The sequence below is a fragment of the Chiloscyllium plagiosum genome, unplaced genomic scaffold (genome assembly GCF_037043375.1).
Source record: "Chiloscyllium plagiosum isolate Xiang-an unplaced genomic scaffold, Cpla_swu_hap1 HiC_scaffold_45, whole genome shotgun sequence".
NCBI classification, from domain to species: Eukaryota; Metazoa; Chordata; class Chondrichthyes; order Orectolobiformes; family Hemiscylliidae; genus Chiloscyllium; species Chiloscyllium plagiosum.
In genome coordinates, this window is record NW_028270183.1 from 38,245,892 (window position 1) to 38,273,595 (window position 27,704).

Sequence of the window (27,704 nt, forward strand, 5' to 3'; positions counted from 1 at the left end):
CAATGATTCTTGAGATGGATGCAGTGGCAATATAATGAGCACAAGAGAGCAGATAGTGGCATTTACCCCGAAGGGATGGAAAAGGTCATTGGCCTTCTGCCTCCATTGTTGGGTGTCCTTTCAGGTGGCTGAGACTGCAATGAGCTGGGGTCGGGGAGGCACCCCAAATACCCACATCCCCAGTCCCCACTCCCACTCACCTCCCCTCCCATTCCCCCTGCACCACATATCTTCATCCATATCCTCTCACACAATCCAACTCCCCCACTTCACCTCCCCCATTCCCATTCCCCCTGCCTATTCCCCTTGTCCATTCTCCCTTCCCCATTCCTTTTCCACCACTTCTCCTCCCCATTCCCCCTCTCCCACTTCCTGACACCTCCACATCCCCACTCCTCATGCCCCCTCCCCACTCATACTCCCTCCCTCCTATCCCTCTCCCCAAATAACCTTCCCCACTCCTCCCCATATTCCCTCCTCCATACTCCCCCATTTGCCCTCTCCCACTCCTATTCCCTCTGCCTATTCTCCTTCCTACACCCCTCCTCCCCACACCCCACTCCTCAAGTCCCCACTCCCACTCTCTCATTCCCACTCTCATTACCCATTCCCCCTCCCCCATTCCCAATCCCCCTCCCCCACACTCCCTCCCCATGACTTCCTGCATTCCCATTCCCCGTCTCTATTCCTGCGCACTCTTCCTCCCTATTCCCACACCCCCAATCCCACTTCCCCACTCCCTCATCCCACTCCTTCTTCCCTCACCCCCTCCCCTGCTCCAATTCCCACTCTTCCGCATCCTCTCCTGCACTCCCATCCCCCCTCTCCATTCTTCCTCCCCACTCAACCCACACACTCCCTATCCCCCCAACTACTATTCCCCCCTCCCTCAACCCTTCCCCACAGTCCCACTTCCCCAGTCCCATTTCCCCTCCCATATCTCCTCTCCACACCACCCCACATTCCCACCTCACATACACTCCTCCTCCCCATTTCTACTCCTCCACTCCCATTCCCCCAACCCACATACACTCCCCACACCCCCTACCCAACTCCTACTCCACCACACACCCCAGCTCCCATTCTCCACACCTCTCGGCTACTCCTACTCCTCCACATCCCCTCCCCATTCACCATACACCCCCCCCTCCCCTAATCCCCATTCCCCACTCTCCCTCCCCCACATCCCCTCTCTCAAACTTCTCCATCCCAACCTTCTCCCCCACACCCTCTCCATAAATCCCCTTCCCCCACAGCCCCTCTCTACTCCTCTTTCCACTCCCACTCTCCAAAGATCCCCTCCACTCACCGACACCCCATTTCCCTGTGTCTCCCTTGCATGGGTTTGCTGTCAGTGGATGCCTACTTTATCCTCCCTCTTCGCTGCTCCCATTAACACTTCCTTTGCTCTTTGCTTTGTTGCTCTGGAAACCTGACCAATCCATTCCAGTTGCTCCTTCTTCAACAGCATCAAAGCCATTGCTTTTGCAGCCCCTTCAGTTCTGAAGGAGGGTCATATTGAACTCAAAACACCAACTCTGTTTTTCTCTCCCCAGGTACTGACAGACCTGATGAGTTTCTCCGGCACTTTCTGTTCACCATCCTTCACCATCGGTGTAGCTCTTTATCAACTTGTGCACCTCATGTACATCCAAATCTCTCAGATCTTCCATATTTACATGGCTTATACTTTCCACTGTTACAACATGGGATAAACTCTCCGACTTAATTTAAAACCAACAACACAGAAAAGATTCATTCCGTGCAGTAATCTGTGAAAAGCTGAGACGTCAAGAATTATTTGAAGTAAAAATTAACAACTTTATTTCTTCAAGTATAACAGAGAATAATTGACTAACAACTATTTACAACTCCATCCTCTAACCTACCGTTTACCTTCCCCTTCCATAATACTAGTCCAATAAAACCCCCAATAAAGATTAACAAAAACAAAACTCCTGATCTCAAAACCAGATAGCTTTCAGTTCTTCTATTTGGATCTTCCTGTGCCTTCTTTTCTTCTTCTTAGCGATTCTGCTTTACAGGTTACTGATCAATAAAGGTATTCCTGGAAGAGCTATTTTTCAGGCAGTCTTTTTATCGACTGGTAGCTGGGCAGTTCTCCTCTCAACTGTTCAATGTTTGCTGGTCTTATACTCCCAAAGCATTGGATTGACTTTTAAGATTGTCAATATACTCAATTCCAATTTAATTGCATGTTGGCATTTTTTGGGGTATAATTTAAACTGATTGGCCTAATTCAAACCTGTTTTGTCATTTCCAGGCAACCAGCTAATTTAGCTTTTGACCAAGTGTTACATTGTTACCTTATTGAGACCACTTGGTGCTGTCAGGTAGCTCTACCAGCTTTTAAATCTCTAAAGGTCTAGTACTTACGAAGATGTGGATGTACTGTACCCTCATCAGTGTGAATACTGAAGAAAAGTATTCATTTAGCGCATCTCTTATCTCCTCGGACTCCGTGCACAACTTTCCACTACTATCCTTGATTGATCCTCATCTTTCTCCAGTCATTCTTTTACTCCTGATAACTTGTAACTCTCAAGCGCCCTAACTGAGCCTTCACATCTCATCCTAACATAAGGCTTCTTCTTCCTCTTGACAATAGATCAATGACTTTATTAAACTACTGCTCCCTCGCTCGACCACTTCTTCCCTGCCTGACACATTTCAATTGTGCCCATCCCCTGCAGTTTCCTTCCCCATCCTATACATCCTAAATTATGCATCACAATTGCCTTTCCTCCAGCTATAACTCTTGTGCTGTGGTACATACCTATCCCTTTCCATCGCTAAAATAAACCTAACCAAATTGTGGTCACTGTCACCAAAGTGCTCACCTACCTCCAAATCTAACAGTACCAAATCCAATGTGGCCTCACCCCTTGTCTGCATACTGTGTCAGGAAACCATCCTGCACACACTGGACAGACACTGACCCATCTAAAGTACTCAAATTATAGTATTTCCAGTCAACATTTGGAAAGTTAAAGGTCCCCATAACAACTGCACTTGCTCCTATCCAGTATTATATTTGCTATCCATCCCTCTATATTTCTGGAACTATTCAGAAGCCTCTCAACAAGATGACCTCTCCTTTCCTGTTTCTAGCCTCAACTTATACTACCTCAGTAGATGAGTCCTCAAACGTCCTTTCTGCCACCATAATACTGTCCTTGACTAACAATGCCACACTTCCCTCTCTTTTACAAAGTTCTCTGTTTTTACTGGAACATCTAAATCCTAAAACCTGCAACAACCATTCCTGATGCTGGTCTATCCATGCCTTTGAAATGGCCACAACAAACAAATTACCCAGGTACCAACAGATGCTGCAAGTTCCCCCATCTTATTCTGGATGCTCTTGGCATTGAAGTACACTCCAAACCACCTTCCTGCTTGCTGGTGAACTCTCATGACCTTGAAACCTCCTTTCTGACCTGACTACTCTCAACCTCCTGGACACTGGAACTACAATTTAGGTTCCCATGTCCCTGCTGAATTAGTTTAAAACCTCCCAAAGAGGATTAGCAAATTCACCCCCCCCCCCTCCCCCCCAGGATATTGAAACCCCTCTGGTTCAGGTGTAGATCTGAAACCTCCCTCCTGCACCATCCTTGTAGCCACATGTTCAACTGTGGCTCTTCTCCCTATTCCTCGCCTCGTTAGCACATGGCTCTGGCAACAAACCAGAGATAATAACTCTGTTTGTTCTATCATTCAGCTTCCATCTGAGCTGCCTGAATTTCTGCCTTAAATTGTCATCGCTTTTTCTACCTATGTCATTGGTGCCTATGTGGACCATGACATGGGTCTGCACCCATTCCCCCTCAAGGATCCCGAAACACAATCCGAGATATCATAAACACTGACACCTGGGAGGCAACATGCCACCATGAGTCTCTCTCATTCCCAAGAATCTCCTATCTGTCCCCCTAACTATGGAGTCTCCAGTGATTAATGCTCTGCTCATCTCCCCCCTTGCCTTCTGAGCAACAGGGACAAAGTTTAAAATTGCCTGATCAGCCATGGTTGTATTGAATGGCGGTGTAGGCTCAAAGGGTGAAATGGCGTACTCCTGCTCCTACTTCTATGTTTCTATGACAATGGTGACTCAAAACAGAAGACAACACACTTGTCTATTATTATATGACAGCAATGAATACAATTATCATACTCATCAGGCTTAATGATAGGACTCTTGGAAGCTGCACACACTGCATCTGTTCCTTATGAAGGTTAATGTAGAATTTCACTGTCTCTAACCACAGACTGAATGATACTTCCAGGATGGGTGGAACTGAATGTAACTTCAACATTAACCCTTCTAGAACCATTGCCTTCTATTGTTCAACCTACTGACAAAGTGTAGCTTGACCTTTGACCTTGGCCACCCCTGTCCAACTCTAGCATCTTCACATTATAACAAGGCTGACCTCATTCATTCTTCCTTTTGGTGACTGATACTTTTCTGCCATATAGATGTGCCTTTGAGAAGGATTTGTTCTGGCATGTTTGTTTGGAAAGTAAGTGTTACAAACCTGCAGCCAGGCCCTCTGCTCTGAGCCCAGTTTGCTTCAATTCTTCTTTAAAGTTGGAGCAATAGAAGCAGCATGAACGGGTGGGTGGGCTCAGGCCCCCACAGAACTAGGAATGTAGTTTAACTTTCAGTACCTATTGGGGTTTGGAAGCTGTTCTACATCTCTACCTGCTACTGCAAAATGCTTGAATTTCTCTCTCTCTCTGTCTCTGTCTCTGTCTCTCTGAGTTTTCTCTTGATGTTCTTTCCTTCTGGACTGGAGAAACAATGTATGTGAGACAATCTGTTTTACAAAATTTGCCTCTGCCAAGGGTGTATTTATGGGATGTTCCTATCTTGGAACAGCTAATCCGTGGTAATTAACATATATACTATATGGGCAGCACGGTGGCACAGTGATTAGCACTGTTACCTCACAGCGCCAGAGACCCGGCTTCAATTCCTGCCTCAGGCGACTGACTGTGTGGAGTTTGCACACTCTCCTTGTGTCTGGGTGGGTTTCCTCCGGGTGTTCCAGTTTCCTCCCACAGTCCAAAATTTTTTTTTTAGATTAGATTACTTACAGTGTGGAAACAGGCCCTTCGGCCCAACAAGTCCACACCGACCCGCCGAAGCGTAACCCTCCCATACCCCTACTTTTGCCCCTTTTAACCTAACTCTATGGGCAATTTAGCATGGCCAATTCACCTGACCCGCACATCTTTGGACTGTGGGAGGAAACCGGAGCACCTGGAGGAAACCCACGCAGACACGGGGAGAATGTGCAAACTCCACACAGTCAGTCGCCTGAGTCGGGAATTGAACCCGGGTCTCTGGCGCCATGAGGCTGCAGTGCTAACCACTGTGCCACCGTGCCGCCCTTGTGCAGGTTAGGTGAATTGGCCATGCTAAATTGCCCGTAATGTTAGGTAAATGGGTGAAATGTAGGGGAATGGGTCTGGGTGGGTTGCACTTCGGCGGGTCGGTGTGGACTTGTTGGGCCGAAGGTCCTGTTTCCACACTGTAAATAATCTAATCTTAAAAAAACTACCTTGTTAAGTATTTCATTAGTTACAGTTAAGCTATTTTTTTCCTTATTGTTTTGTCTGTATTTAACTATAGTGTAAGAATAAAATTTGTTTACTTCAAGCCTGGTAGTTTGACCAATTGAACTGAATCTAGTACCTGACATTTTCCACTTGCCTTTAAAAATTGGAAATAGGCTGGAGGCTAGCTTCTAAATATATTTTTAGGGGGTTTGTTCTGGTCCATAATACCACTGCACTACTTTCAATTATTCCAACTGAAGCTGGCCCATTGCTTCATTTGCATTCCATACTTCTAGCCTCTGCCATGATACACAAAATGATGTCCCAACCATAATCTTTACCCCTTCATTTCCCATAATCCTTTCACCTGCACTCAAACTGATCAGCCATATATTGTGCTTTTGGTGAAGGGACCTTCATAATTTGTCTTCCATGTCTTCTGTCCTTTGAGATAGCCATCAGCCCTACCACACACCTCAATGTCATTTGCACTATGGCATTCCCTCATTCATTTGCAAGGATCATCTATCAACAAATAAACCTCTTGATGTGTTGGAGGCCAGCTTCTGTTCGATTTGGAGTCACTGTTTCACATTCATAATAGTCTTTTATCCTCTTGGTGTAGGAGATGCAATGACCCATGAAGGTTTACCTAAGAGAGAACTTGGCTATTTGTAGCGATAGCTTCATGGATGACAGGCACTCACACTCAGTAATGAAGATCAAGATCAGACAGCATCCAGCCTGCGTCTTTTATCCCTGATTGACCTGCACTGTATTAGTCGAGTTTTGTTCTGTCTACCTCGTTCTCATTCGCACCCCCTACCAGTCCAGCCTGATTCTCTGTGCTTTTCCCGCCAGACCAGTGGCATTGTGAGCCATAAAGCATTGTAACCTCAGCTACTGATCGGCAATTAAACCAATAAATAAGAGTGCCAAAGAGCAGAGTAATCTAGTAATGAATTTAATGAATAATCCAGGCTGTTAACACATATTATTAGAGCCTACTTGAACCAGCTCTGTTCTGAAATTGAAAAAAAGTGTCACAAATCTGCCATATCCACATTCCTGCTACATCTGGGAGTGCTTTGATTTACAGAACTGTTCTATATTCATTACCCCACAACAATCAATCTTTGCTCTTCCTCCAATTTTCACCTCATATTTCTTGAGATGTCTAACCATGGTTTTCACTGTCAGTCCGGGGGTATTGTGTGGGGAGTATTGAAGTCGATCTCAACCCAAATCTTCACCCAAAGTCTGCCTCACATTTCATTGAATTGCATTGTACCAGAAAAACATTCAGAAAATGAACTCCCTACTTTCTGTCCTTCAATAATCTCCGCTCCATGGACATGGGAGCCTAGATACGTGGCAACCACAGTTGACTTTTCTTCCTCTGGAAGGCTGGGAAATGAAGACATTCTTGTTCTTCACTATCTTTCCATCAAGTCAGAATCCACCTTGGAACTACAGTTTGGTTACACCTCATAGATTAAGAATTCCATGGGGCCCAATCTGGGGCCATGCACTCCAGTGGATCCCATGGCACTTATGACCATGGGTTTACCACTATTGTGTGCTATCTTTAACTTGTCGTATCATGAGCTGGCCACTCACATTCTCAAATCTTTAAAGGTGATAGCACAATGTGGAAAAGGTTGTTAAAGAAAACATGACTATACAAATTGGCTCAGAGTACAGAAGCAGCTATGCCAGGTCTTTATATGGCTTAACAGAGTTGTGCTGTCAAGGCTTTCCATCATGCACCATCAGGACAAATGCAAGAATGCCTAATGTCAACCACTTGCAACAATTTAAATTACAGAAGACACCAGTTCCTCTCGTTGTTTTCTCTACTGCAACACCAATCAACACCCTGAATGAATAAGAGACTGAGTAGTCTTCTTTGAGCTGACTGATTCTATCATCTCAATTTCCCACCATCAAGAGATGATAGAATCAGTCAGCTCAAAGAAGACTAGTCAGTCTCTTCACTACCCATTATATAGTTAGGCAATATTCAGGCTTTAATCTGAACTGCTCCATCTGTGTGCTGGATTTTCATCTTGTTGCATCCTTTAGAAAATGCTCTGAGAGACATGCTATTAAGACAAGTCCAGTAACCAATGTCCAATCGTTATTTTAAATGAAATACAATTGCTGGACAAAATACAATTCCCAGGATAAAATTTCTCCATTTCATTTCTCTGCTGAGGGCAGGTCTAACTCTCAGCGCCATGATCTCCTTCAAGGGTGGGACAGCGAGAGTAGTCCTGCATCTGTGCCAACTAGAACGTAGGCAGCACAGTGACACCGTGATCAGCATGACTGCCCCATAGCACCAGGGATCCAGGTTCGATCCTCCTTTGGATGACTGTCTGTGTGGTTTTCCTCCAGCTGTTATGATTTCCTCCCCTGGTCCAGAGACAATGCTTAAAAGATTGACTCATAGGTGTTCAGGCTATGTGGACTAACTATGGTAAATGTGGGATTATGGGGATAGAGTAGGATGGTATTCCGATGTTGGTGCAGACCTGATGTGCTGAATGGCCTTTATATGCACTGCAGAGATTGTATGATATCAGGGTTTGAACCCAGAATTGTTTGCACCAATTTGAATCCCCTGCACATTCAGTCAAATGAGGAAGAAGGTGGTGGAGGAATATTCAATTGAATCTTTCCAAAGGGCATTGGATAATTATTTAAAGAAAAAGACAAAATTGTGGTAAAAAGGTGAAGGATTTGGTGAGTTGCTCTGAGACAGATGACCCTTCTGTGCTGTGACCATTTTATTATTCGACAATGAGAAATCTCACTGGAATGTGCTAACAGCTTCTTCCATCATTTCAAACCGATCCAACATTATCCAATTGATCCCAATTTATTGCGGTCAGACAAGTCACCCTGACTTGTTCAGTTCCTGGGTGAGGAGGGATGTACTGACTCCCCATTCATTGTCCACCACACAATCCCTCAATTGAATTATAAAAGATCCTCTTCCCTTATGAATGCCTTTTACCCAGACCAAATAACTTTATGCTTTAAAAGGAGCCAATTTAGGCTTTCTTCAGTTGAAGGAAAAGTGAATTTATTAACGATTTTACATAAGAAGAAATAACAACATCTCCTCCACTGTCATCCTCAACACCGGTGCCCTGCAAGGCTGCATACTTAGCCCCTACTATACTCCATATAAATTCACTATTGTGTGGCCAAATTCTCCCTCAACTCGACTTACACATTTGCTGACAACATCACCATTGTAGGTCAAATATCAAACAATGGCAAGATTTGGAGATGCAGTTGTTGGACTGGGGTGTACAAAGTTAAAAATCACACAACACCAGGTTATCATCCAACAGGTTTAATTGGAGGCACATTATCTTTCGGAGCATCAGGTGATAGTGGAGAGCTCAATCCTAACACTCAGAATTTATAGCAAAAATTTACAGTGTGATGTAACTGAAATTATACATTGAAAAATTGATTATCTGTCATCTGTTTGAATACAATGATAGTTTCACTTCTTTCATGTGTAAATCACAATGCCTTTTTTTAATAAGTTGCATTCTGGGGTTAGCTGTTAACAATGGTGGTAGCTAGACAATATGTTGAAGGTGTTAGCCCCGGTGTTCTCTGTCTATGCCATGATGTTTAGATTGATTCTAATCTAAAAAGAGAGATAACGGAGTTTTACATGAATTCATGCAGTTTTTGAGCTCAGAGTTCTACATGAATGCAGGCAGTTTCTGAGCAAAGTATAATGTAACTCTGCAAGTACAAATTCACCCCACAAAATATATGTGTGCATGTGGGTCTTTGTCTGTCTGTGTGTGTTTGTCTCAGTTGGGGGTTGTGAGTGTGAGAAAATGTATGTGTGTGTGTAGTGAGTGTAGAGTGTCTTAAGTCTGTGAGGGGGTGCATGTGTAAGTGTGGAAATGTGAGTGTGTCTGTAAGGGTGTGTGTTGGTGTCTGTGTGCGCATCTGTGTATACGTGTGTCCATGTGTATGTGTGTATAGGAGTGTGTGTGTGTGTGTATAGTGCAATGGTGGTTACCTGTAATGTGACATGAACCCAAGGTCCTGGTTGAGGCCCTCCCTATGGGTACCGAACCTAGCTATCGGCCTCTGCTCTGCCACTTTTCGCTGCTGCCTGTCCCAAAGTCCGCCTTGGAGGATGGTCACCCAAAGGTCCGAGGTCGAATGTCCTGGACCACTGAAATGTTCTCCAACTGGGAGGGAACACACCTGTCCATGGATTGTTGTGAGGTGTCCATTCATCCGTTTTGTCGTAGCCTTTGCTCAGTATCCCCAATGTACCATGCCTCCGTGCATCCTTGCCTGCAATGTATAAGATAGACAATGTTGGCTGAGTCACATGAGTGGGAGGCACCTGCCATGTACAAGGGAGGAGGTGTCCCCACGCGTAATGGTGGTATCTATGTCCACACTCTGACACGCCTTGCAGCGCCTACCGTGACAGGGCTGTATGGAGTTGTCCTGAGAGACGGCAGCTTGCTACGAACAATGATCTTGCCTTTAAACAACCGCCAAACCTCAAACAGATCATTGTTCAATGCACACACACAGGCACTCAGGTCACACCTGTCTGCATCAATGGTGCTGGGTTGGGGCTGATCGAGAGCATTAAGTTCCTGGGAGTGACAATCACTAACAACATGTCCACCCATGTCGACGTGATGCTCAAGAAAGCACAACAATGCCTCTCCTTCTTCAAGAGGCTAAGAAAATTTGACATGCCCGCAGTGACTCTTATCAATTTTTATAGGTGCATCATAGAAAGCATCCTGACTGGATGCATCACAGCTTGGTATGGCTAGTGCTCTTCCCATGACTGCAAGAAACTACAGAGAGTTGTGATCAAAGTCCAGTCCATCACGCAAACCAGCTTTCCATCTATTGATTCCATCTGTACACCCACTGCTTCAGGAACACAACCAACATAATCAGAAACTCCTCCCACTCTAGTTATATTCTCTTCCACCTTTTTCCATTGGACAGAAGATATAAAAGTATGAACAGATATAAAAGTATGAACAGATTCAAGAACAGCTTTTTCCCCTCTGTTATCTGATTGTTGAACAAATCTCTCAAATGTTAATGTTGATCGCTCTCTCTCTGTACCTTCTCTGTGGTTGTAACACTGTATTCTGCACTCCATTCTGCTACACTGATGCACTTTGTATGATGCGGTCTGCCTGTATAGCATGCAAAACAACACTTTTCACTGTATCTCAGGACATGTGACAACTTTAAATCAATCAATCAAATCAATAACGCGATACAGGTACACACATATTGTAAATGAGAAGTGAGTCCAAGAAAAGGTAAAAGTGAAGAAAGATATACAGATCATCTCCAAGTTCAATGAAGAGCAGACATCAGACATTGGGAGAAAGTGAGGACTGCAAATGTTGGAGATCAGAGCTGAAAAATGTGTTGCTGGAAAAGCGCAGCAGGTCAGGCAGCATCCAAGGAGCAGGAGAATCGACATTTTGGGCATAAGCTCTTCTTCAAGAATGAGGAAGGTGTGCCAAGCAGGCGAAGATAAAAGGTAGGGAGGAGGGACTTGGGGGAGGGGCATTGGGAATACGATAGGTGGAGGGAGGTAAAGGTGAGGGTGATAGGCCGGAGAGGGGGTGGGGGCGGAGAGGTCAGGAAGAAGATTGCAGGTCAAGAAGGCGGTTCTGAGTCCAAGGGCTGGGACTGAGATAAGGTGGGGGGAGGGGAAATGAGGAAGCTGGAGAAACCTGCATTCACCCTTGTGGTTGGAGGGTTCCTAGGCGGAAGATGAGGCGCTCTTCCTCCAGGCGTTGTGTTGCCATGATCTGGCGATGGTCTTTCCCTCCCCTTTCCAGGGGAGGGAGCCTACTTGCTGAACGTTTCAGAAAACACCTCTGGGACACCCGCACCAACCAACCCAACCGCCCCGTGGCTGAACACTTTAACTCCCCCTCCCACTCTGCCAAGGACATGCAGGTCCTTAGCCTCCTCTATCGCCAGACCATGGCAACATGACACCTGCAAGAAGGTTCAAGAAGTAGCTCACCACCATTTTCTCAATGGCAACTAGGGACGGGCAATAAATACTGGCCAGCCAGTGATGCCCACGTCCCAGAAAATGAATAAATGAAAAAGAAAGCATGGTCTTCAACTCGTCTCCAGCATTGGGCTGGGCTCAGACTTGCTTCTATTCTTTCTCCATAAACTTTCCAAGTTTAAAATGTAAATTTTTGGGTGGGGGGGGGAGTCAAGAGGATGAAAACTTTCAGAAAAGAGATGGAAAAAAAGGAAAAAGGGCTGGCAAAGCAGAGCAGATCTGACTGGAGCACCCTACTCCACTGCCATCTTGCAGGATTTGAAATACTTCTCTTTGAAGCTTCCTTGACACTTGTCAAGTGTGATATTCAATAGCACCCTCCAAAGATGAGCAAATTCTACAAAGGCTGCTGGACAGTTGCTGAATTACATTTTTCAGAAATGATATTCCCAATCTTTTTTTGGTTCTATGTCCTTTTAAAAAAAGTATGTTGGAATTAAAAGTTCAGTATGTCCAACCCAGAGAACAATTGGCTTGACAATCTGAATGGGCACAAACCAGTTTCACATCCTGAATAAAATGTACATCCCTGGCAGCACGTTGCCCAAGTGTATCTTTAGAGGAACCTCATCTTATTATTTAACCAAAGCCCCTGACATTGGCCACAGATCATAAGAACATAAGAACCAGGAGCAGGAGTAGGACGTCTGACCCTTCAAGCCTGCTCCGCCATTCAATACGATCATGGCTGATCTTTTTGTGGCCTCAGCTCCACTTACCTGTCCTCTCACCATAACCCTTAATTCCTTTATTGTTCAAAAATTTATCTATCGTAGCCTTAAAAATCATACAAGGTAACGGTCTGGAATTTTCATTACCAAAAAACAGGACACATTATAGTCCAGATTGTCCATTGGAAAAAATATTCTTACAGCAGCGAGGAATGGCTTTTCTCTTGACAGCCAGAAAACAACAGATTTGTCATCAGACAGCACTTCTATTGGAGAACCATCCCTGCGGGGGGGGGTTAGAGCTGAGGGTCCCCATGTATCAATTGTGGGGAAAGGTTCAGAAGAGGATTGTTCTATAGAAACCTCAGAGAGAGCAGGAATTAAGCATACCCTGGTGGTGGTACAAAGCATCACAAACTCATCATCAACCAACTGAGGTAACTGAGCCATAGTCAACTGGGAAATGTAATCTTCTGATGGCATTGACCAGGACTCTGGGAACTTCCAAAAGAGTATACAACTCAGAGTTAACCAAACACCTGACATCCTTCAATCACTCATTCACACCCTCACTCCCTCATATTAACTCTCACTCATACTGAAACCACCCTCAACTCAACCTCCTGCCCAATGCCCCCAGCTTCTACCCCTAAATCCATCCCAAACTCTAATAACCCCATTGAAACAATGGATTTCACTTGATGCCTTCCATCTGGCCCCAGCCCAGAACTGCCCAAACTAATTTGACCTAAAGTATTCCCCAACCCCGACCTGACTCCCTCTCCAGTCTGATTTGACTACTTACTGCCCTGGCATCACCCCCTTGCTGACCCATCTGACCAACCAGCTCCATACCCTTCCATCCACCAGTCCTAACCGTACACCCCCCCCCCCCATCTAACCAATCATGCCCATCCCAACCTTGTACCGTCTCACCTTCCTGCTAGTGTGACCCGTCACCCATGTGCCACTCTAACTGTTTCACATCCATTTAGTGCCTCTCCCATCCCATCTCCTCCCACCTTACCTTCACTCAATCACTATCCAAGTGGCTTTAGGATCTTTAGATGGTTTTAGTTAGGGAACATAGCAGTTACTGCTGTAAAAAAGGCATGTCTCTGATTGAGTGAATTCCAGTGACGGTGGTGTCAGGACAGGCTAGTGTCAAAAATCTGTTTCTAAACATCACCACAAGTTAAATGGGCAACATTTAATTGAACTACCATCATTTGAATCTGTCTGGATGGCAAGTGGAAAATTTGAGCCTATATATCCACAGCAAACTTGACTATCAATGACAAATGTGTGACTACAAGTATTGGGATTAAAGTCTACAGAATAATGTCACAGATATTCGTGCACATTTAACAGGGATGGGTGGGATTTATCCATCCACCTTTTTTATGGCACTTTTTAATGGTTTAAGGGCTTTGAATGTTACGTTGACACATTAAGTGTTCCTCTGCCAATACTGTGAACAATTATTTCTAGGTTAATGAGTTCACTTACAAAACGTTACTCAATGCAGATAGAAGAGGACAATTATCCTTATAAATGTGTTCCTTGCAATGCTATCATGCCTCCATAAATTATGGGTGATGAATATTTTAAAAGTTGATAGTGTGACCCGTAAAGTATTACTTACTGAGACAGGTCAGGTGAAAACATGGGCTTCCCAGAACCACAGTTAGCACAAGCTTAGAGCCTGAAGTCACCCCTGGCAGAGCCTGTAAAGAAGTGCATTTCTGTGGTGCCTCTTTCAGTCTCAGGTGTCCCAGGACAGGAAAGAAATGCAGCAAGTTTGCGCACTCCCACGAGCAGTGAGGACATTGACAAGATCCATGGTTGGATAGTGCATGATGAGGATAGATATGGGTCTGGATAGGTTGGGGACTGAGAAGTAGGGAGGATGCAGGGGTGTAGAAGATGTCTTTAATCTCCTCTCAACTTGAACTATTTCTATTATGAAAAGACAATCACTACAAGAGCTGACTTGAATACTGTGGGCCAGAGTTGTGGAGGGAATGGTGATAGTAAGGATGCAGCCTAGTAAGGATGGAGATGTCAGTGTGAATTGTCCACATGGGCCTCTGAAGTGAGACTTTCCTCCATTCTAGAGTGAGTCAGGCTCACCTGTGTATGTGCCCAACTTGGCAGTGCTTTCAGCACCAGGGGTGGGGTGGGGTGGGGGTGCTAGACATATACCCTCCATCAGGTGCCAATCTCCTTCTGATGGGAAATATTATAGGTAATTCTATGATCAGGAGGCAGGAACAAAGTGCAATCCTGTACCAGTTGGCACACTTCACTAGAGTTGTCCTTCTTTCCATCATGGTGGAGAGGTCAGGTGTCCGACTTGACCAGCTGTTTGTAACATGAGGCCGAAGTAGGTTTCCCAGGCAATGAGATGAAAGAGTGGTTTTGGTGCCTTGAAGGGTCAGCTACATGTCCTGGGGGTGGGATGGTTTATCCCAGGCCAATTCAAGTTTGGAGCTCATCCAGACCCAGCCCACTCTCTCCACCTCTACACCCTACCTAACCATCTTCCATCCCACCTATCTGCTCCACTGACCAATCACAGCTGACCCCCATGTCTCTCCCTCTATTTATTTTGCAACCCTCTTCCCCTCCCCCAGTCCTGATGAAAGATTCAGACCTGAAATGTTAACTCCCCTTCTCCTCTGATGCAGCTTGACCTTTTTTCCAGCTCTGCTCTTTATCCACTTTGACTCTCCAGCATATGCAGTTCTCACTATCTCTAGATTTTCATATGATGCAAATTTAGCTAGAAGAACTCCTCTCTACTTTATTCATGGCATATGTGCATTGCTGGCTGGGCCAGGATTTATTGTCCATCCTTAATTTGCCAGAGAGTGGTCCAGAGTCAACACTTCTTTGTGGGTCTGGAGTCACATAGTCCAAACCAGATAAGGATGCCAGATTTTCTTCTCTAACAGGCTCTTTAGCACAACTTTTTCCCTACACGGGAGGTGGTGGCCTAGTGATATTATTGCTAGATTATTAATCCAGAGACCGAGGTAATGTTCTGGGGGCCTGGGTTCAAATCCCACCATGTTAAATGGCGGAAAGTGAATTTAATAAAAATCTGGAATTAATAGTCTGTTGATGACGATGAATCCATTGTCATCTTTCAGAAAAGCTCATCTGGTTCACTAATGTCCTTTAGGGAAAGAAACTGTTATCCTTACCTGGTCTGGCCGACATGTGACACCAGACCCACAGCAATATGGTTGACTCTTAAATGCCCCCTGGGCAATTAGGACAATAAATGCTGGCCTGGCCAGCAACACCCACATCTCATGAATGAATGAAAAAAAATTCAGGCAGTGACCTAAAACTCAAAGAGAAAACAAGTAAACATTTGGTTGGAAGATTACTTATCCCAAGATTAACTCTCTAAACTGCACAGGATGAGGGGGATAATGCACCATCTGCAATCAGGAACCTTCCTTCTCACACTTGCCAAAGAGTTGCACTCTGTTCTTTTTAAAATTTATCAAAAACTCCTCATAGAGGAAAGAATAGCTTTTATGAAGCTATTCTATCCCTCTCGACAAAAATATGTTCCATTGAGATGGCTGGAGTCTACGTACCATCCAAGGCTAAATAAAGATGTTACAAACGTGGAACAAAAGTATACAATGCTGCACATTTTGTTTGTAACCATGAAGATGGGAGAAGTTTTAAAACCTATCAAAGGATAACTAAAAAAAAATCAATTCAAAGATTGGAATAAAAATCAGATGGGGAGAAAGTAAGCCTAATGAAGAACTAATTGAATGCTTTCAGGACACTTTCACAGGCCAGACCATATTGCACCAACCAAACAGGGTATACCAGAACTAGTTTTGACAAGTGAGGTAGAATCTTATACTGAAAATTGGGTAATAACAGCAACCATAAAATAAGCAAATGTTACATTGAATGACTAGGCCCCCTCAAAATATATTAAGAAGGTAGCTTAGATCACAACTTTTTCTTATTTCAAAGGTAAATGCTGTGGTCAAACTACTCAATGTTAAGCAAAAGACAATTTATTCAAACACAACAAGCAAAAGAGGAATTTGGAATAACTTAACTCTACTGGAAAACTTAATAGATTATTTTACTACTAGAGTCATAGAGTCGTAGAGATGTACAGCGTGGAAACAGACCCCTTGATCCGATTCGTCCATGCCGACCAGAAATATAAAATTAATCAAGGAGAAAGTGAGGACTGCAGATGCTGGAGGGTCAGAGTTGAAAAAGGTGGCGCTGGAAAAGCACAGCAGATCAGGCAGCAACCAAGGAGCAGGAGGGTCAATGTTTCTGGCATAAGCCCTTCATCAGGATATTAATCTGTTCCCATTTGGCAGGACTTGACCCATATCCCTCTAAACCGTTCCTATTCATATACCTAACCAGATGCCTTTTAAATGTTGCAATTGTACCAGCTTCGAACACTTCCTCTGGCAGCTCATTCCATACATGCACTACTCTTTGCGTGAAAACGTTGCCCCTTAGGTCCCATGTAAATCATTCCTCTCTCACCCTAAACCTATGCCCTCTAGTTCCAGACTCCCCCAACACAGGGAAGAGACCTCGTCTATTTAGCCTATCCATGCCCCTCATGATTTTGTAATGTCTATATAAAATCATGAGGGGCATGGATAAGGTAAATAGACAAGATGTAAATAGTAATGACCAATATAGTATCATCCCATGGCAAAAAGGCAAATTCAGATTGTCTCCCAGGTGGCTCAGTGGTCAACATTGCCGTCTCACAGGAACCCTCCAGCGACTGCCTATGTTGAGTTTACACTTTCTCCCTGTGTCTGCATGTTTACTAAGGGTGCTCTGGTTTCCTCCCACAGCCCAAAATGTGCAGGTTAGGTGGATTGGCCATGCTAAGTTGTCCCATAACGTGCAGGGATGTGTAGGTTAGATGGTTAGCCACAGGGAAATATGGGGTTAGGGAGATAGGGTTAGGTCTAGGTGGGATGCTGTTCAGAGGGGATGTGTGAACTTGATAGGCTGGATGGCCTGCACCCACACTGTAGGGGTTCTATGTTCTAATCCTATCAACTGAAAAGAGCTACATGCAGCAACCCCCCAGAGAGACAGAGTGTAGCAACCAAGAGAGATTCACTGCCTTCCAATCTTGCTGAGAACCCAACAACAACTACCAAAAGCTAACTAAAAATCCCGGAGCAGTGAGAGCTTGACCACACCTAGTCAGGCTGCTTCTATGGTTCCAATTTTAAAAAAAAACGCAAGGTCTCACAAATTGTTAATCTTCTCATTGACTGCTTGGCACCTATTTTCCCAATTTCTCTCTAAAAGAAACCAAGACAAAAAATACCTCTTAAAGTCACAATATCAGCACAATACTTTCAGGCAAAAAAGTTGGGGTCCAAGACTACAATTTTGAATTTAAACAAGGGCAATAAAGATGGCGTGAATGTGATGCGAGTAAAAATGAACTGACACTTTAATTAAAGGGATAGGTCATTACAGATGTGGTGGCAAACATTTAACATGACATTCCAGGAAGTGTAGAGTAAATTAATTCTAACAAATAAGAATTCTAAAGAATGGGCCCACCATCTATTGTTAACTAAAGGTGTCAAAAGTAGTAGATGCAAAAGAAAGACGTAATTGTGCAAAAATAGGTGGCAAGTTAGAAAATTGGACAGAACATTTAAAAAAGCAAATTATTAAAATATTAATAAGGAGAAAAAAGTACAAGAGAAAATTAACCAGAAATATAAAAGCAGACAGGAAATGTTTCTTCAGGTATCTTAAAAATAGTGTTAACAAAGTAAATGTTGGTCCAATAGAAAATTAGTCACACAGGACAAAGACATAGCAGGCAAACAGTTATTTTGTATTGATCTTCATTGGAGAAAATACAAGAAGAAATCCAGAGATAGTTTCAGTGAGGCATTGAAAGGTTGGCAGGAACTGAAGAAAATGACAACTACCAGGAAAATGGTACTTAGCAAATTGTTGGAAGTCAGGTCTGACAGCTCCCCATGTCCTGATGAACCTCATCCTAGGGTCTCAAAAGAAGCAGTTAGCGAGATAGTTGATGTGTTGCCTTTAATCTTCTAAATCTCTTCAGATTGGGGAAAAGTTCCCTTTAGATTGGAAAAAAGCTAATGTAGTGTCTTTATTCGAAAAGGTAGAGAGGCAGAAAACGGAATCTAAAGACCTATCAGCTTAAAATTTGTCACAGCGAAAATGTTAGAAGCTATTATTAAAGATATTAAATTTAAGATAATCAGGAAGATCCAACATGGCTTTGACAAGGAAATCATCTTTAATTAATATATTGGAGTTCTTTGAAGAAGTAAACTGTGCAGTAGATAAAGGGGGACCAGTGGATGGTTTGTATAAGGACTTCTAGAAGGTGATTCATTAAACATTTTGGGGGGAGAATTACAGCTCCTGGTGTAGAGGATAGGATATTGGCATGGAGTGAAGATCAGCTAGGCAACTGAAAGGAGAGGGAAAGAATAATTGGGTCTTTTTCAGGCTGGTAGAATGTCACAGTGAGGGAGTCTCAACTCTTCACAATTTATGTAAATGATTTGGATGAAGGAACTGAAGGTATAGTAGCTAAATTTGCTGATGACACAAAGGTAGATCAGAAAGTGCACTGTGAAGAAGAAATAAGGAGCCTATAAAAGAGTAAGTGAGTGGAAAATGTAGTGGCAAATGGAGCACAATGTGGGAAAGTGTAAAGTTGTTCATTTTGGCAGAATGAATTTTAAAAATGAGCATATTATCTCAATGGTAAGAGATTGCAGAGACCTGGGATGCAGAGAGATCTGTGTGTCCTAGTGCATTAATTACAGAAAGTTAGTATGCAGATACCGCAAGTGATCAGGAAAGCTAAAAGTATGTTATGCTTCATTGCAAGTGGAATTGAATGCAAAAGTAGGGGATTATGCTTTAGGAGATTATGCTTCATGGCATTGGTAAGACTGTACCTGGTGCACTGTGTTTTTGGAATGATGTTAATGCATTAGAAGCAGTTCAGAGAAGGTTAACTCAACTAATACCTGGAATGATTTGATTGCCTTATGAGAAAAGGCTAAACAGGCTAAGCCTGTATCCTGTGGAGTTTAGAAGATTCAGAGGTGACTTAACTGAATCATTTAAGATCCTGATGGGTCTTGACCAGGTGGATGAAGAAATAATATTTCCTCAAGCAGGTTGCTTTGTATTGGATGGTATTGAGCTCCTTGAGCATTGTTGGAGCTGCATTCATTCAGGCAAATGGGGAATATTCCATTAGATTAGACTAGATAGGATTCAGATTCATAAGGAGGAGGTGTTAGGAATTCTGGAAAGTGTGAAAATAGGGCTAGGTGGGATTTATCCTAGGATTCTCTGGGAAGCCAGGGAGTAGATTACAGAGCCTTTGGTTTTAATCTTTATGTCATCATTGTCTACAAGAATAGTGTCAGAGAACTGGAGAATAGAAAATGTTGTCCCCTTGTTCAAGAAGGGGAGTAGAGACAATACTGGTAATTAGATTAGATTCCCTACAATGTGGAAACAGGTCCTTCGGCCCAATAAGCCCACACTAATTCTCTGACGAGTAATCCACCTAGACTCATTTACTTACATTTACCTCTGACAAATGCACCTAACACTATGTGCAATTTAACATGGCCAATTAACCTGACCTGCACATTTTTTGGAATGTGGGAGGAAACCGGAGCACCCAGGGGAAACCCACGCAGACATGGGGAGAACGTGCAAACTCCACACAGACAGTGGCCCGAGGCCAGAATTGAACCCAGGTCCCTGGCACTGTGAGGCAGCAGTGCTAACCACTGAGTCACCGGTGTAGCCCATAAATTATAGACCAGTTGGTAAGTGTTGGAAAGAATTATAAGAGATAGGATTTATAATCATCTAGAAAGGAATAATTTGATTAGGGATAGTCAACATAGTTTGTGAAGGATAGGTCATAACTCACAGGCCTGATTGAGATCTTTGAGGAGGTGAACAAACAGGTGGATGAGGGAAAAGCAGTTATCTGGTTTATATGGATTTCAGTAAGGCATTTGATAAGGTTCCCCATGGCAGGCTATTGCACAAAATATGAGGCATGGGATTGAGGGTGATTTAGCGGTTTGGATCAGAAATTGGCTAGTTGTAAGAAGACGGAGGATGGTAGTTGATGGGAAATGTTCATCCTGGAGTTCAGTCACTAGTGGTGTACCGCAAGGATCTGTTTTGGGTCCACTGCTGTTTGTCATTTTTACAAATGACCTGGATGAGGGCAACGAAGGATGGGTTAGTAAATTTGCAGATGACAATAAGGTCGGTGGAGTTATGAACAGTGTGAAAGGATGTTGCAGGTTACAGAGAGACATAGATAAACTGCAAAGCTGGGCTGAGAGGTGACAAATGGAGATAAATGTAGAAAAGTGTGAGGCGATTCACTTTGGAAGGAGCAACAGGTATGCAGAGTACTGGGCTAATGGTAAGATTCTTGTTAGTGTGGATGAGCAGAGAGATCTCAGTGTCCATGTGCATAGATCCCTGAAAGTTGCCACTCAGGTTGTTAAGAAGGCGTGTCATGTGTTAGCTTTTATGGTAGAGGGATTGAGTTTTGGAGCCACGAGGTCATGTTGCAGTTCTGGTCGCCGCGTTATAGGAAGATTTGGAAAGGGCACAGAGGAGATTTACCAGTCTGTTGCCTAGTATAAAGAGAAAGTCTTAAGAGGAAAGGCTGAGGGACTTGGGGCTGTTTTTGTGTGAGAGAAGAAGGTTGAGAGGTGACTTAATAGAGACACACAAGATGATTAGAGGATTAGGTAGGGTGGACAATGAGAGCCTTTTTCATTGGATGGTGTTGACTAGCGTGAGGAGACATAGCTTTAAATTGAGGGATTATAAATATAGGACTTACAAAGTTAAAAATTACACAACACCGGGTTATAGTCCAACAGGTTTAATTGGAAGCACACTAGCTTTCAGAGTGCCGCTCCTTCATGAGGTGGTTGTGGCGCTCTGAAAGCTAGTGTGCTTCCAATGAAATCTGTTGGACTATAACTTGGTGTTGTGTGATTTTTAATTTTGTACACCCCAGTCCAACACCGGCATCTCCAAATCATAGATATAGGACAGATGTCAGAGGTAGTTTCTTTACTCAGAGAATAGTAATGGTGCGTAATGCCTTGCCTGCAACTGTAACAGACTTGCCAACTTTAAGGGCATTTAAATGGTCATTGGATAAATATATGAATAATAATGGAATAGTATTGGTTAGATGAGCCTCAGATTGGTTTCACACGTCAGCACAACATTGATGGCCAAAGGGCCTGTACTATGCAGTAATGTTCTATGTTCTATGTTCTATCAGACTCCTGACTTGTGCATTGTATATAGTGGACAGTAGATGAGAACTAATCACATGGTTGTTGGCAGACAGTCAGTCTTTTTGGCAGTTGACAGGCAGTCTTTTGTCGTGGGTAACTGGTCCTATGTCTTATGGGCTTATGGTCTATTTATTCTATTCAGAAACAAGAGCACTGACTGACAATGATTCTTCTATATTTCAGGACAGCAAATTATAAATTCAGCCATGTGGTTTCTATAAACCGATGTCTGATACAGCATATTGTGACCATGGAAAGTTATACTGCCAGATGCATTCACAACTAGGTCTAATCCAATTTATAAATACAAATTGTATAATCCCACAGAGAAGGGCATAGTGTGGCATGGTGGCTCAGTAGTTAACACTGCTGCCTCACAACACCAGAGACCAAGGCTCAATTCCACCCTTGGGGATAAGTTAGGGGGTGTGGGTCTGGATAGGATGCTCTTTGGAGGGTCTTGATGGGCCAAATGGCCTACTTCCACATGATAAGCATTGTCCCTTTGTACGTTCCCACAGGACACAGAATAGATATCCAATTAAATTGAAAACCATTCCTATACACAGAAAACCAGAGGGATGTAGAATATTGTCCAATGTGTGATGATTGGTGAAATATTCAATGGTTTGGCTGATCTGTGTTTGATTATCTTGTCCTGTTCACTGATATATTTTCAGTGTGCTTGATTGATTCTGCCGAGGTGGAATCTCTGAGTGCTGAAGTAAACAGACGTTTCCAAAAAGGCCTCAGAACCCAGAGTTCTGAACATGGTTAGAAACATGTTGTAATTGCCACAATATTTTAAAACCCCATAAATATGCCTGTAATCAACTTAAAACTGATGTGATCTCAGAAGATAAATAGATACAAAACAAAAAGGCAGCGATTACAATTGATGTGGTGTTTGGTGTACAGTTCAGTGGCTGTGGTTTGGGTGAAAGGACCATTTTTTTAAGATAAGGGGGCAAGGAGTGCTGCTGCCCCCTCCCAACTTTGCATTCAGGTGAGGTTCTTTTCTTTTAGACATTAATTTATTGGTTGTAGCTAAGAAAGCAGTTATAGAGTCATAGAGATGTACAGCATGGAAACAGACCCTTCAGTCCAACTCATCTGTGCTGACCAGATATCCTAAATTAATCTAGTCCCATTTGCCAGCATTTGGCTCATGTCCTTCTAAACCCTTCCTATTCATATACCCATCTGGATGCCTTTTAAATATTGTAATTGTAACCAGCTTCCACCACTTCCTCTGGCAGTTCATTCCATACACGCACTATCCTCTGTGTGAAAAAGTTGCTCCTTCAGTCCCTTTTACATCTGTCCCCTCTTGCCTTAAACCTATGCCCTCTAGTTTTGAACTCACTCACCCCAGGGAAAATACCTGGTCTATTTACCCCTCATGATTTTATAAACCTCTGTAAGGCCACCCCTGAGCCTCCAATGCTCCAGGGAAAATAGCCACAGCCTATTCAGCCTTTCCCTGTAACTCAAAACTTCCTTTACAACAAAATCCTTATAAACCTTTCCTGCACCTTTTCCAGTTTAACGACATCTTTCCTATAGCAAGGAGATCAGAATCGAACACATTATTCTAAAAGTGGCCTAACTAATGTCTTGTACAGCTGCAAGATGATATCCCAAAACCTATACTCAATGCAATGACCAGTAAAAGCAAGCATATCAAACACTTTCTTCACTATCCTGTCTACCTACGAGGTTTCTGTGTAATCCAAGATGGGGGATGGGAAAAATTTCTGGCTGTAACAGCTGCTCCTTTAGTGAGGTATTTTAGGTGTTGGACATGATTTCCTTGAAATCCAGAAGCAGCAATTAATGTTTAATATCCTGGTGCATTGTTTTGGAACTTTGGCAAAAACAAAGTCAAAACAACAGCAGTTTTCAAAGGGAGAAGAATAGCCAGAGGAAGCACATGGTGAGGTCAGTGCAGGACAGATAGAGAAAGAAACTGACACAGCAGTGAACCTGCACGGTTACTGCCTTTGTTGTTTGAATTCATGTATTGCTGGACATGGGAGTGCGCCTGGAAAATTAACAAACAGTGAAATTCACAACTGATCTTGGAGGAACTGTTTAGACGAAGTTCACAGTACAGAAGCTGATAAGTGTATTGTTTTTAAGTGGGACCTACAGAAAGTCTGCAGTAGTGAGTAGAGTGGGTTCTTTCTTGAGTGTATGTTTTTTGAGATATATCTCTTGATTAAATTTAAAATATAAGCCATAACTATTAATTTAAACTGGGACAGTATTTTGTAGAGGAATAAGACAGTGTTATTTTCTGGGTCTGAAGATTGTGAAGGAGCAAAAATGGCCTTTAGTAGAGTGATATGCACTTCTTGTCATATGTGGTAGTTTAAAGAGAGATTAGATTAGATTAGATTACAGTGTGGAAACAGGCACTTCGGCCCAACAAGTCCACACCGACCCGCTGAAGCGCAACCCACCCATACCCCGACATTTACCCATTACCTAACACTATGGGCAATTTAACATGGTCAATTCACCTGACCTGCACATCTTTGGACTGTGGGAGCAAACCGGAGCACTCGGAGGAAACCCACGCAGACACGGGGAGAATGTGCAAACTCCACGCAGTCAGTCGCCGGAGGCGGGAGTTGAACCCGGGTCTCAGGCGCTGTGAGGCAGCAGTGCTAACCACAGTGCCACCGTGCCGCCCACTAAGAGTTTAAGGGATACTGCGGATTATCTCTGCAATAAATGCTGTTGGTTGCGACTCTTATCAGATCAAATGGATCGGTTGGAGAGACAGTGAGAAGCAATGAGGAATTTGCAACAGCAACAGTATGTGATGGATGGCAGTTATAGGAAGGGGAGAAAGTCTCAGATACAGTCACATAGATGGGTTAACGCCAGGAAAGGTAAGAGAGGTAGGCAGCTACTGCAGGAGCCTTCTGTGGCTTTACTCATTTCAAACAAGTATGGTGTTTTGGAAAATATAGGGGGTGATGGATTCTCAGGGGAACGTAGCATGAACAGCCAAGTTTCTGGTATTGAGACTGGCTCCAATGCAATGAGGGGTACGTCGGGTTCCAAGAGATCAATTGTGTTAGGGGACTGTCTAGTCAGAGGTACAGACAGACATTTCTGTGGCCAGCAGCGAAAAAGCAGAATGGTGTGTTGCTTCCCTTGTGCCACAATCAAGGATGTCTCAGAGAGTGTGCAGAATGTTCTCAAGGGGGAGAGAGGCCAGCAAGAGGTCATTGTCCACATTGGAACCAATGACATAGGAAGGGAAAAGGTTGAGATCCTGAAGGGAGATTATAGAGAGTTAGACAGGAATTTAAAAAGGAGGTCTTCGAGAGTAGTATTATATGGATTACTCCAGATGGTGCGAGCTAATGAGGGCAGGAATAGGAGGATAGAGCAGATGAATGCATGGCTGAGGAGCTGGTATATGGGAGAAGGATTCACATTTTTGGATCATTGGAATCTCTTTTGGGGTAAAGTGACCTGTAGAAGAAGGATGGTTTGCACCTAAATTGGAAAGGGACTAATATACTGGGGTGGGGGGAGATAGTGAGGAAAGAGATCATCTCAGACTGGTACGGTTGAGAACAGAACCGAGTCAAACAGTCAGGACAGGCAGGGACAAGGTAGATCTGATAAATTAAACTGCATTTATTTCAAAGCAAGAGACCTAACAGGGAAGGCTGATGAACTCAGGACATGGTTAGAAACATGGGACTGGGATATCATAACAATTACAGAAACATGGCTGAACTGGCCGCTTAATGTTCCAGGATACAAATGCTACAGGAAGGATAGAAAGGGAGGCAAGAGAGGAGGGGGAGTGGTGTTTTTGATAAGGGATAGCATTACAGCTGTGTTGAGGGAGGATATTCCTGGAAATACATCCAGGGAAGTTATTTGGGTGGAGCTGAGAAATAAGAAAGGGTTGATCACTTTATTGGGATTGTATTATAGACCCCCTAATAGTCAGAGGGAATTTGAGAAACAAACTTGTAAGCAGATCTCAGCTATCTGAAAGAATAATAGAGTGGTTATGGTAGGGGATTTTAACTTTCCAAACATAGACTGGGACTGCCATAGTGTTAAGACTTTAGATGGACAGGAATTTGTCAAGTGATAACAAGAAAATTTTCTGATTCAGTATGTGGATGTACCGACTAGAGAAGGTGCAAAGCTTGACCTACTCTTGGAAAATAAGGTAGGGCAGGTGACTGAGGTGTCAGTGGGGGAGCACTTTGGGGCCAGTGACCATAATTCTATTAGATTTAAAATAGTGATGGAAAAGGATAGACCAGATCTAAAAGTTGAAGTTCTAAGTTGGAGAAAGGCCAATTTTGACGGTATTAGGTAAGAAATTTCAAAAGCTGATTGGGGGGGCAGATGTTCACAGGTAAAGGGATGGCTGAAAAATGGGGAGCCTTCAGAAATGAGATAACAAGAATCCAGCGAAAGTATATTCCTGTTAGGGTGAAAAGAAAGGCTGAAAATGTGTTGCTGGAAAAGCGCAGCAGGTCAGGCAGCATCCAGGGAACAGGAGAATCGACGTTTCAGGCATAAGCCCTTCTTCAGGAATGAGGAAAGTTTGTCCAGCAGGCTAAGATAAAAGGTAGGGAGGAGGGACTTGGGAGAGGGGCGTCGGAAATGTGATAGGTGGAAAGAGGTCAAGGTGAGGGTGATAGGTCAGACTGGGGTGGGGGCGGAGAGGTCAGGAAGAAGATTGCAGGTTAGGAAGGCGGTGCTGAGTTCGATGGATTTGACTGAGACAAGGTGGGGGGAGGGGAAATGAGGAAACTGGTGAAATCCGAGTTCATCCCTTGTGGTTGGAGGGTTCCTAGGCGGAAGATGAGGCGCTCTTCCTCCAACCGTCGTGTTGTTGTGGTCTGGCGATGGAGGAGTCCAAAGACCTGCATATCCTTGGGGAGGGGGAGTTGAAGTGTTGAGCCACAGGGTGGTTGGGTTGGTTGGTCCGGGTGTCCCAGAGGTGTTCTCTGAAACGCTCCGCAAGTAGGCGGCCTGTCTCCCCAATATAGAGGAGGCCACATCGGGTGGAGCGGATGCAATAGATGATGTGTGTGGAGGTGCAGGTGAATCTGTGGCGGATATGGAAGTTTCCTTTGGGGCCTTGGAGGGAGGTGAGGGGGGAGGTGTGGGCGCAAGTCTTGCACCTCCTGCGGTTGCAGGGGAAGGTGCCGGGAGTGGAGGTTGGGTTGGTGGGGGGTGTGGATCTGACAAGGGAGTCACGGAGGGAGTGGTCTTTCCGTAAACAACACGACGGTTGGAGGAAGAGCGCCTCATCTTCCGCTAGGAACCCTCCAACCACAAGGGATGAACTCGGATTTCACCAGTTTCCTCATTTCCCCTCCCCCCACCTTGTCTCAGTCAAATCCATCGAACTCAGCACCGCCTTCCTAACCTGCAATCTTCTTCCTGACCTCTCCGCCCCCACCCCAGTCTGACCTATCACCCTCACCTTGACCTCTTTCCACCTATCACATTTCCGACGCCCCTCCCCCAAGTCCCTCCTCCCTACCTTTTATCTTAGCCTGCTGGACAAACTTTCCTCATTCCTGAAGAAGGGCTTAAGCCCGAAATGTCGATTCTTCTGTTCCCTGGATGCTGCCTGACCTGCTGCGCTTTTCCAGCAACACATTTTCAGCTCTGATGTCCAGCATCTGCAGACCTCACTTTCTCCTGAAAAGAAAGGCTGGTGGGTGTAGGGAATGCTGGATGACTAAAGAAATTGAGGGTTTGGTTAAGGAAAAGAAGGAAGCATATGTCAGCTATAGACAGGATAGATCCAGCGAATCCTTAGGAGAGTATAAAAGCAATAGGAATATACTTAAGAGCGAAATCAGGAGGGCAAAAAGGGGACATGAAATAGCTTTGGCAAATAGGGTTAAGGAGAAT

The 27,704-nt window shown here is 44.0% G+C and overlaps 1 long non-coding RNA gene across 2 annotated transcripts in view; it reads right to left on the bottom strand.

The window, feature by feature from the left end:
- Positions 1–8,779: 8,779 nt before the first annotated feature.
- Positions 8,780–27,704, bottom strand: part of LOC148136480 (uncharacterized) — a 150,898-nt gene continuing 131,973 nt past the window's right edge. For both annotated transcript variants that reach the window (XR_015754416.1, XR_015754417.1), the window contains exon 4: positions 8,780–9,933. This is a non-coding gene — a long non-coding RNA (uncharacterized LOC148136480). The remainder of the gene's footprint in view (positions 9,934–27,704) is intronic.